The sequence below is a fragment of the Cryptomeria japonica genome, chromosome 1 (genome assembly GCF_030272615.1).
Source record: "Cryptomeria japonica chromosome 1, Sugi_1.0, whole genome shotgun sequence".
NCBI classification, from domain to species: domain Eukaryota; kingdom Viridiplantae; phylum Streptophyta; class Pinopsida; order Cupressales; family Cupressaceae; genus Cryptomeria; species Cryptomeria japonica.
The window spans coordinates 237,523,224-237,536,121 of NC_081405.1; positions in this window are offsets into that span (position 1 = coordinate 237,523,224).

Here is a 12,898-nt window from a genome sequence, read left to right on the forward strand (position 1 = left end):
AGAAAATTATGTTTAAGCTATCAAGTACTTGGTCAATTTTTTAGTTATTTATTCATTTATATCAAGTTCCTACGCTACTCTGGGATATCCACAAGTGATTAGAGTGGTTGGAATGGTTCCTATGCATTATTTGTATGTCTTCTACGAATTATTCCAATGAAGTTTCTGGGGCATGTACTAATGGTGTCTACATGGAAATTTTACTAAGCTACGTGATCATATGCCAAATACAGTCATGGATCATTATGGCTTATTGACTACAACGTATACCTCGACCATATGAGCATTAACCATTATGGAGGGTCCATTTTATTTATGCTGTTTGTTTGCAGGTACAATACTCCATCCTTGGTTCCTACTGCCTCATCCAAGTTCGATATTACCATGCTCAATGATGAAAATAAAAGCACTATGGATCATCATTCCATCTCATCTGTTTATATTGCATTCTGTTGCATATCACCCATCCATTTAATCATTCATTATTCATATACATGGTTTTGAATGCAAGTGTGAACAAAGTTAATATGATAAGTTATGTGAAAATGAGTTGGTCTTGGATACAATCACGACAGAGTTCTCTGATACATCATCAGTACATCATGCAAAGTCTACAAAACCTTGCATTCATCTATCATGAGCACATCATCATTTCATTACATTTAGTTGCATTTAAATACATATAGTTCCTTATCATTTATTTACATTAACAACATTATATCATTTCATCATTGTACAAATCATGATATTTAGATTCATTTGTATGATAAATTCCTCATCATTGCATTTACTACCATTATTAGCCATTACTATGCATTCATTTAGTGTTATTTATGGATCATCATTTACCATCATTTAAAACTTGTTTACCATGCATTTATTTAGATTCCCATAGTTACATGCATTTATATATCTATCCATTAGTTAAAGTGCATTCATCTATACATCTAGTTTATTCTTATACTCATTCATTTCATTTCATTTAGGATTCATTAAAATGCATTCTTTCTCCTTTTAATAGCATTAAGGTGCAGTTATTCATTACCCATGAGTTGCATTATCATTTCACCTAGCTATATTTTATCAACATTTAGATCATCACACACAAAACCATTTTGTTTTAAACATCAGTTTATACATTGCACATATACATTCATTTAGAAATCATCATATAAACATTTATACTTTATATTTAGAATTCATTTTTAACCATCTAGATACATTTATATCAATCATTCATTTAAACACATTACATCAAATATTAGTGCATATCATCATCTCATCATTACATCGACATAAGAACCAAAATATCATCATTTTACACCATCATCATGGCATTACATTCATAAAACATTACATCCACAAAATCATGCATATCAACCTGCATCCACATGTTAGCATCCCATTCATAAAACATGCATCTAGACATCATGTAGGAATAAATCATAAATCTAGACATCATATAAATAAATCATCTCATCAACACATCCATATAGAAAGTACAAGTATCCATCTAAGCATAAATCATAAGATTATCATCCTGCATAACATCCATACATATCATCAAAATGCATATCATCACAAAATATGGGATCTCCTCATATATCATATCATATCAACAAAAACATACATGTATCAGAGTACAATGAAGTCCAAAATATCGGTGTAAAGCGAAAAATCGCGATCGAACCCTAGTTGCTCTCCCCTCTTCCAACTCCAAGGAGAGAGAAGGGAGATTCACTAGGGTTGATGGTTTTCACTTAGGGGAGAGACTTTACATTCAAAAGAGGGGTTGAAACCCACAAGATCCAATCCCACACAATGCAAGATTGGATGCTAAATGTGTTTCAAGGGTTAAGACAGCAAGGCTACCCTCTTTTGTAAAGAATGTGCATAGAAGAATTAAGCTAGGAATGCATAGAAAGTGACAAAGATTCGTTTATAAACTGAGATAGGGATATAGGATGAAGCTGCGGACCTGGAATTAGCAGTAAAATGTCGATACGACACTGTCCTGCAAATTTGAGCAAAAGTTGTCAGGACGATGGCGCCCGGCCCCACGGTCCTCCGAAAAATCCGCGAAACGAAGGGGGATCTGTTCGTCTCTGCACAAGGATTCCAGATCTTCAATTTCAGCCACGTACCTACAACCTACACACAGAAAAGCGAAGACGATTGGGGGGTTAGGGATTAGGGGTTTGCCTTTAGTTCAAACCCCGGTTTTGGAATTAACCAAGAAATGAGCAAGTGCTGTAAATGTAAATGACTGTAAAACAAGTACTAATACCTTGTTCTAAGGATGTTTGTATCCTTATGTGCGAAGGTATAGATGTTGTATGTTGTTGTAGTATGTTGTATGTAGTATGTAGTAAGTGATCTCCTCTTCAATGGTTGAATCCTTGACTTGAATGCAACACTTAGCCTTGAATGGAGACTTGAAATGATCAATTGCTTGAAGGAATGCTTGAATACTTGAATGCTTGAGTATAGTTTCCACGCCTTTTCCATCATATCGAATGAAAGAGGAAAATGTAGTTTATATACTTGTCAATTAGGGCTGATAGACTGATTTTCCCGACCTTAGGCCGACCAGGAAAGTTTAATTTCCAATTTGCAAACAAAAAGACCCGAGACCCCTTAGGAGACCAGGCCCAAAATAGGACCCAGGGACCAGGGCGCTGGGCGCCATGGTCCTGGGGGACCAGGGTGCTAGGCGCTCTGGTCCCACCTCCCGGGACAGCAGGGTGCAAGGAGGTTCAGGCCAGGGTGCTTGAAAAATGCAGTTTTCAGTGTCGTAATCAGGTTTCGGGGTCTCCATTCAGGTTGCGTGTTGCGTCACCATCGTGAAGACCGAAATGCAGTCGAAATTGCAAGTGTCGCAATTTTAGGACGCTACATTTAGCCCCCACTTTAGCGGGAGTATGTATGCTCATACTTCCGGTAAAGTACAAGGAAACAATATTGAAAGACTTTCACCACGTCAAGGAGGCAAGATACACCAAGCCCCCAGTGGACTAGGGATCTTACGACTTCGATTGACAAAGTAAAAGGGAAGATCACAAGGGAGAACCATGACTGTCAGTAGTAAGGTACCCTCACTATGAGTCATGCAAGAAAGATATCAAAAATTTTCAAGGCAAAGCTAAATTTGCCAAGAAATTCTCAAGTATCTTGAAAAGATATGAACGGGATGTATGCCCCCCTACGTTAAAGCGATCGCACACGCCTCACCGGGGGTGATTGCTTTAAGGTAGTGATACATATAAGAATGAGAAAGGAAAGGAGCACGTTATCGTAAGGATTTAGCCCCCAAGTGTGAGATAAGCCCAAGGATAATAGACACAAAACACAAAGCACAAGGTGGCTTCGCTTTCCTCGGGGTCAGTATGATGTATGATAATTCATGTATATATATCATATGTATGTATGCATAATTGTTCGTCATTCCCCAATCAAGGAAGGTCACCTAGAAGAAGGGAACACATGTGTCTTTTGAGTCAACATGAGAGAGACCAAAAGAGATCTCAATGCTTTGCATCGTCCTCAAGTAGACAACACCAAGGACAACAAATAGAAGAACGAGAATAACATATAGAAGAAGTAACACAAGAGAGGAGGAGAGAATCTGCTATGCTAATGTAACTAGTCTAGCACGTCATCTACCCCCCGATCTTGCTGATCAATGTTTCGGGAAGGCAGGGAACACGCTAGAGGAGGAACATCCAACACAGCAGATGGAGCTATCACAAGATCCAAACAAGGGCTATGTTCATGTTCCGAGCCACGTTGTTCTTGTCTAGGAGCTAGGATAAGTGCTTTACAAAATTCGTTAGATAAATGGTTATCAACATCAACAAGTTCATATTCACTATCAGAAGCAAGAGGAGTAACATTTTCATCATGCATAACATTTTCATCTATATCATCATCAAGATTTATAAAAATGGGATCTTTAACTCGCACAGGATCAAGACCATCATGCATCTTATGTTTAGGAGATTTAGGCTCAATGTCCGGCTGAGGAGAAAATGGAATAATGCTTGTTGAAGGTGTCTTTGGAGATTGCAAAGTTTGAGAAGCGGCTGCTTGGGCCCTAAGACGACGCTTTCATCGGCGTTCACGTGCAGAACGATTTCGTCTAGTCTTACTAGGAAGTAAAGAAGATTGAGGAGGAGGAATGATCTCATCCTTATCACTTGGGTGTTTAGGTTGTGGTCTCTTAGGCTGGATAATAGGAGAAGAAGAAGGTCTCTTCTCTCTATAAAAAGAAGGAGGAGGGACTGCTCCATACAAAGGAGGAATATTTGGTTTAGGAAGAAGACCAAGTCCATCATGACGAGGAGGGATAGGTCTACTTTTAGAAGGTTTATTAGGCATAGACATAGTCACATCCATAGGGATGGGTTGGGAATCTTCTTGAGGAAAGACATTAGTTTTATCTTTCAAAGGAAGAACTTCCTTCTCAAGAATGATAGGAATATCAAGTTTAGGTGTTCTAGGTTCACTTAGAGATAGGATCATATCTGTTTTCCACTTTTGATAAGATTTGAAAAGATGATCACTTCGTGGAGGAAGAGATTGGAATTGTTTAGGCCAAAAGTAATCAAGAGGAACGCTAGAAGTTCTTTCAGCTGGTTTAAAGAGACTATGATTGACAGTAACAACTTCACCATTATGGGGAAATTTCAAACACTTGTGAATAGGAGAAGCAATAGCTTTCATGGAAGATAGCCAAGGATGGCCAAGCTTCACACGAAATTGTTCGGATGAAGGAATAATAGCAAAGTTCACATCAAGGGATTTGTTATGGACCTCAATAGGCAATGTAATAGAACCAATTGCAGGAGAAGAAAATGCATCAAATAGTTTCACAATCACATCTGTTTTGTCATATATCACTTGATTCAATTGCAAAGTAAAAAGAAATTCTTCAGTGATAACATTAACCATGCACGAAGGATCAATAAGCACTCCACGGCAAGGTGTATTCTTGACTTTTGCAACTATGTATAAAGGACCATCAGGTGCCCTAATGGTTTCACTGGAATCAAATGTGATGGAAGGTTCTTTAGGGTTTTCTTGCTGCTCTACAAAGTTAATCACATTCGGAGTCATAGACACAAGACCATCAGATGAGAGAGAGGAATCATTAGCCTCAATCGCATTAGAGGTATGAGAAGGTAATGGATCAGTGAAAATCTGAAGATTTTGATTAGGAGGAGCTACAGATGTGTTGCCTTTATCATTCACTCCAGAAACAGAGATAGTATTATTATCAATCAAATCTTGAATTTTACCCTTTAAAGAAAAACATTTTTCAGTATCATGCCCAGGCTGACGATGAAATTGACAAAAAGCTTTGTTATCAAAATAAGGTGAAGTAATCTTTGTAGGATCAATTTGTCTTATAGGAGGAAGAGTAAGCACATTTTGTTCCAATAACTTATTCATAATACTATGCAATGATTCATTCAAAGGAGTATACTTTCTTTCTTTCCTGAAAAATTTAGAAATAGGAGGCACACCTGATGCTGCATTCACATTATGGTTGATGATGTTTTCATTGAATTTGATGGAATCTCTGTTCGGTTTAAACTTCCCAAATGGTTGTTGACTGCTATCACCCTTATCACTCGGAGCCATAGGATGTGATTGTTCCATTTGACTCACAATCAGTTGATAATTGTGAAGAGTCGCACACAACTGTTGGAAAGAAGTAAACTCAGAAAACAAAAGTTTGTCTCGAATATCTTTTTGTAAATTAGGAATAAAGATTCTTTGAATATCATTATCAGGCACTGGAAAAGAAATTCGAGCATACAAATGCTTATATCTACCAATGAAATCAGTCACTTTTTCTTTAACACCTTGTTTACAATGCATTAAATCAATCAAAGTAACTTTAGGACATATATTGTTTTGAAATTGTTGAATGAAAGCATTTGCAAGTTGTTCGAAAGAAGTAATAGAATAAGAAGGCAACGAGCAATACCATTGTAGGGCTTTGTCTCTTAATGTTCTAGTAAATAGTTTTGCAAGCAACCTTTGGTCATAAGCAAAATCAGTACATATTGTTTGAAAAGTCTTAACATGTGTTAGAGGATCTCCTTTACCATTATAAAGCTCCAAATGTGGGATTTCAACATGTTTAGGAGGGATAGCTCGAACAATGTCAAGAGAAAGTGGGCTCGCAACATCAAATGTGGGCACACTAAACTTAGATTGATTCATAGAGGCAATTTGTTGCTGTAAAGAAGAGACAGTTTGTGCAAGATTGTTAATGGTCGCTTCAGTCGAAGAATTCATATTAGATGTGTTAGATTGTGATGGAGGTGTTATGTTATTGAAAGAAGGTAGAGAGTAAGGTGGTGGGACTCTATGATAATTAGTCATAGGAGATGATTGGACAGGAGGAACACTACAAGGAGGAATGGAATGGTTAAACGAATTGCCCCCTTGTGTCATGTTCATTTGTGGAGATATAATAGGGACACTCATTGAAGGAATGAATGAAGAAGCCGGATTAAATGAAGGAAGAGGGTTAATTGAAGAAGAAGGGTTGCCCCCATGACTGGTGATCACAGGAGGAATGTCTTGTGTAGAAGTAGCCATTATGTTTGATGTAAAGGTAGGTACGCTAGCAATAGAAGTCATCAAAGGAATAGAATGATTGACTTGAGTAGGAGGTTGTGTATAACCCAAATTTTCAGCACAACTCTTCATAGGCATCACATTCGAATTCACAATGTGTGAAATACCACGCAAAATATCAATTCCATTCTTATCACTTTGAAGCATATGTTTTAAACCCTCAATTAAAGGAAGAGCTTGACTATTAGGGTATTCATGAGACATCCATTGGTGAAAATCGTCAAATTGGTTATCCAATTTCGAAAGTTGTTCTTCAGAAACCTCATGGAGAGCTTCTTCATCATTAAGAGGATTAGAGGAATTACCCATGTCCTCGTTAAAAAGGCTATTCAAATTAGGTTCCATCTCCTCAGTAGTTAAACCTCGGAAAGACTTAATTCTACGGCTTCGTCTAACGGGAATAGTGTAAGTAGGGCTTATTGTTGTAAAACTCATGCACTAGAAAGAGAGAGAAGATTTTGAATTTAGAGGTAGCAATTTTTAGTAAAATCAGCCAATCTTCTGGATTTAAGCTGTTAAATGCAATCATGACAGTCTCCCGAAATTTCAGAAAAATGTCCGGGACCGTGGCGCTCGGAGTGCAACACGGTCCTTGCAACTTTTTTTGAAATTTGCAGGGATGAAAGGTATGATGATTTTAGAGCTAATCTGAAAAAATTGAGTGATTTTACGATCTGTAGACAGGCCAAATTAAAGTTGCAAATTCAAAATTGAACCCTATCAAAATTGTTGAAAAATGAAAAATTTGAATTTTTGAAAAAGAGAGGGAAACTGAAATTTTGAATGTTATGATTTTAGAGGGAATGTCAAGAGCAATGCAAATTTTGAAATTTAAAAATTGACTCAATTTCACGCAAAATTCAATTTTGAAAGCGGAAATCAAAGTTGTTGTAATTAAGCACTTAATTTCAAAAGTCATAAATTGTAAGAATTTGAATAAAGCACTGAAATTTCGAATGAATGCAAACACACTTTTCAGATTTAGGACAGTAAGAACACAATTTTGACACAAAATTTCAGTTTCAATGATTTTTGAATGTTTAAAAGCCTTAATCCAAGCAATCACAGGACCAACTTTGACTGTAATTTTGAAAGTGTTAGATTTGATAAAATCAGCCAAAATTCTTGATTTTAGTAGGAAAATACAGTAAGATCTCGCTCCCGAAATTTCGAAAAAAATGTCGGGGATGATGGCGCTCGGAGTGCACACGGTCCTCGCAACTTTTTTCCAAATTTTCAGGGATGAAAGATATTGTGATTTTATTGCGGAATCCAAAGTTACAGCTGATTTGGAGATGTTTTGATCAGTGAAATTATCAGTCAAAGGTTGAATCAAGAGGGTTTCAAAAATTAGGGTTTTGACACTTAACCACTTAATTTTCAAAATTAAAGCACAAATTTGAATTGATAATTTGTAATAGAAGGGCAGATCTGAAACAAGCATCAACATTTAGACATTTCACAAGCTTAATTACTAAAAAGAAAATTTAGGGTTTTTATGCAATCAACCTCTAAAATTTTGCAAAAGATCAACATGGAAATGTAATCAAGGAACCAAATTTTTCAGATCTAACCATGAATAATCAAAAAGGATGTTCACGTCGGGTTCACCAAAATGTAAAGCGGAAAATCGCGATCGAACCCTAGTTGCTCTCCCCTCTTCCAACTCCAAGGAGAGAGAAGGGAGATTCACTAGGGTTGATGGTTTTCACTTAGGGGAGAGACTTTACATTCAAAAGAGGGGTTGAAACCCACAAGATCCAATCCCACACAATGCAAGATTGGATGCTAAATGTGTTTCAAGGGTTAAGACAGCAAGGCTACCCTCTTTTGTAAAGAATGTGCATAGAAGAATTAAGCTAGGAATGCATAGAAAGTGACAAAGATTTGTTTATAAACTGAGATAGGGATATAGGATGAAGCTGCGGACCTGAAATTAGCAGTAAAATGTCGATACGGCGCTGTCCTGCAAATTTGAGCAAAAGTTGTCAGGACGATGGCGCCCGACGCCACGGTCCTCCGAAAAATCCGCGAAACGAAGGGGGATCTGTTCGTCTCTGCACAAGGATTCCAGATCTTCAATTTCAGTCGCGTACCTGCAACCTACACATAGAAAAGCGAAGATGATTGGGGGGTTAGGGATTAGGGGTTTGCCTTTAGTTCAAACCCCGGTTTTGGAATTAACCAAGAAATGAGCAAGTGTTGTAAATGTAAATGACTGTAAAACAAGTACTAATACCTTGTTCTAAGGATGTTTGTATCCTTATGTGCGAAGGTATAGATGTTGTATGTTGTTGTAGTATGTTGTATGTAGTATGTAGTAAGTGATCTCCTCTTCAATGGTTGAATCCTTGACTTGAATGCAACACTTAGCCTTGAATGGAGACTTGAAATGATCAATTGCTTGAAGGAATGCTTGAATACTTGAATGCTTGAGTATAGTTTCCACGCCTTTTCCATCATATCGAATGAAAGAGGAAAATGTAGTTTATATAATTGTCAATTAGGGCTGATAGACTGATTTTCCCGACCTTAGGCCGACCAGGAAAGTTTAATTTCCAATTTGCAAACAAAAAGACCCGAGACCCCTTAGGAGACCGGGCCCAAAATAGGACCCAGGGACCAGGGCACTGGGCGCCATGGTCCTGGGGGACCAGGGCGCTAGGCGCTCTGGTCCCACCTCCCGGGACAGCAGGGTGCAAGGAGGTTCAGGCCAGGGTGCTTGAAAAATGCAGTTTTCAGTGTCGTAATCAGGTTTCGGGGTCTCCATTCAGGTTGCGTGTTGCGTCACCATCGTGAAGACCGAAATGCAGTCGAAATTGCAAGTGTCACAATTTTAGGACGCTACAATCGGCTACCAATATCCATCCAAGACACAGTCCAAAATGACAATATAAAAGCATACAAGAATGCCCTCTCAGATGCCACTCTAACCGGATACTGCACCACCATCACCACCTGCTCCCCCACTATCCTCCGCACCACCTAATCTATCTCTCTGTGGAGGACCCATCACACCACCACTACTCTGCATCCTCTGAGATCACTTTGATCTTGCCCGTCGCATCTAGGAATAGCTAAGTGCTCGCAAACTAGCTGGCACCACCTGCTCATATAACCCCCACCAATAATCTATCTTAGCCTATGCTCACCGCATCTCCCTCAGCACATCCCAAGTAGGACCCTGTGCTCCTATCCCAACCCGTACTCTCTCCTGCAACTCCACAAATCTCTCCATAGTCTGATCTCTCTCCCGCAGCACTATAATCAACTCTGACTCTCACGCAAACAGCTGCACATCTCTAGCTGCCATGTCCGCCTCCATATCGTCGAGCTGAGTCTGCAAAAATAATATCATATGATCCCACAGATCTCCACCACTTGTCGCTTCCTCCCCTGTATCCATAGGTGTCTCTCCATTGGCTCCCTCCCTTGTCTCCATAGGTACTTGTCCCTCCCCTACATCCTTGCCACCTAATCTCATGCCTCCCTGCATCAATGGTCGCTGTGATAGCTGTAATGGTTGATCACCTCTCCCTCTCCGCTATAATCGTCCACCACCCCCACCTCCACCTCTGAATCCACCACCTCCTCCAAAACCCCCACCCCCTCCTCCTCCTCCTCCTCCTCCATCACCACCTCCTCCATCCCCACCACCACCATCTCCTCTCCCTCATCCACCTTCGTGCCCTCCTCTCCTCCTTCATCCCTATCTCCTCTCCTCCTCAAAGGATGGAATCAGCTCCGCTGGATTGGATATCCAAGGAATCGGATGTTTCACAGTGTACTGAGTGTACTCATCTGACACCCTTGCATCTACCACCCCCGACCTCATCTTCCATGGTCTCGCCTATAGCGTGCGGAACTCTGCCAAAGCCTAATCATAAGGTAACACTAGTCCTCATAGGAACCTCTCTCGTACCACCCGTGCATACTCTCCTGATCCATTAGGCAATCCCTACCTCCGCCCAAACTGTCTCAAAACTCTACCCAGAAGCTGTCTCTCCACATTGTAGGTTGTCCTACCAATGAGGTATCGTGTCATAAACACATATGGAAATGCCTATGCATCATCCTCCCATGGCTCACACTCAATGTACGACCTCCAGATCATTGTATCCAAATCATCGAGTGTTCACTGCCACCACTCTAACTTCCCCAGGTGGGGCTGACTCATCATACCTCCATACATGTATACATATGGCTAGTCCACTGCTCGAAATCTCAAACTAACTAGTCAGGTAACAAGTAAGTGCTCCCACACCCAAATATGTAGCAGAGTGATCCCCACTCCCAATGAGCCCACCTCTCAGTATACTACCTCATGTAGCTCCCGATATAAGTGTGATAGCACACACGGTCCCCATGCAAACTGGATCCCCTCTGTCATCATTTGCTTGATCACCTGACCCCAACCAACGGCAAGTCCATGCGATTGTTGATATGGACATAGCAGTCCCCCAACAATCCCTGATAACATTGATGGTAATGGCTCATACAAGGCTGCTATATCCTCCCAGGCTATTGACCCATCATCAATGAAGACATCCTCATCAAAGAATCTCTGCATTACTGCTATCCCTTAAGCACGACCATATGTCACCAGCTCTCCTTGAATGGGAATGTGCAGGATGTGCCATACATCCTCTAGTGTAACTGTCATCTCCCCCTGTGCCAAGTGAAACGTGCATGTCTCACTATGTCATCGCTTTGCCAATGTTGTGATCAACTCGCAATTCGTCTGAATCACGGGCATATACATAACATCGTGCAGGGCTGTCACTGCAATGCAATCAACCTCAACCTCTATCAATCGATCCCGCAACACCTGTGTGGTTGGATGCCTCTCCCACATCTGTAAGAAGCGAAGCTCCTCCTACACACATGCATCAACCACCATCATCAGTTTTTTTGTTTCAAACTTTCATAAGTTTAAACCTAGACTATGAATAGATACTTTGATCAAGTATCTTCAAGTCTCAACAGGTAAGCAATCATGGCACACCTAGACTACAACAGACATTTATCCTAATGACCTAAGTCTCATCAAGGTTGCTATGGTTCAAAACAACTGTCAACTCACATCTCCATCTATCCATCATTGGCATCAAGAGATTCATTTTCAAAAATATTGGGGCATCAACTTTCCTACCAAAAGTGTCATTCTACACACAACAATGCTAATATGCTCACACAAGCGCTAAATCAACTACCCAATAGCGCTACATCGACTATACAATAGCACCACCTCACAACAAAAGCGCTCAATCAACTACTCAATAGTGCTAAAAATCCAATAGTGCTACACTTAACAAACACGCTAAAACGAATATACAAAAGCGCCATAGTGGCACAAAAGTGCTAAATTAGTTGCCAACAGTGCCAAAACACAGTTTTAGTGCTATTGTGTTGACTCAACTTGGACCAAGCAAAAAACCTATAAAAAATGCATAAAATTCAAAAATTCAAATTCACATACCACTGGTCCATAGTCATCTAGCCGCTGGAATTGACGGACTCGCTCTAATCGATGATTTGCTATAGGAACTGGCATCCTGATTGTTGCTTGCTCTTCCAAAGGGTCACTATCAGAGCTCAAATTTCCCTATGGACGCAAATGCAAATAAGCCTGTTTTCACCCCTTCGCCATAACCCTAATTTTCCCTCGCTCACCGCCGTGAACTTCCAGAACCTCCCATTTCTTCATTTTATCTCTGATTTCTTCTATTTTTTCACCAGTATTACTAAAATCTTCTCTTCTATCACCCCGTCAAATTTCATTCTTTTTTGAGAGATCACCTGATTTTTAAAAAAATTTAGCCCATCTCTCGAGGGGGCATACCACCCACTAAATTAACATTTATGGGGCATATTTCTTCACACCTATTTTTCTTTCTTTGAAACGATGCGATAAACTACACTGTCTCAAAGAGGGGCAAATGTAGTCACATAAATCCGTCCATTTTAATTAAATGAATATTTGTTATTTATTTGATTAAAAATCCACTAGTCATTAGTTAATTAAATTAATATTTAATTAATTCATCTTCAAAATATTCTCCTATTAATTAAATAAATTATTCAATTTATTTAATTAATTCATTAAACCAAAATCACAATCAATTAAATGAATAAATTCTATTTATTTCATTTAAACCTCTTTCCTCTTTTAAATAAATTAAATAAAACATTTATTTAAATCATTAAATCCCCCCACCCCCCACTTGCATTCTCCTAAAAATGCAAC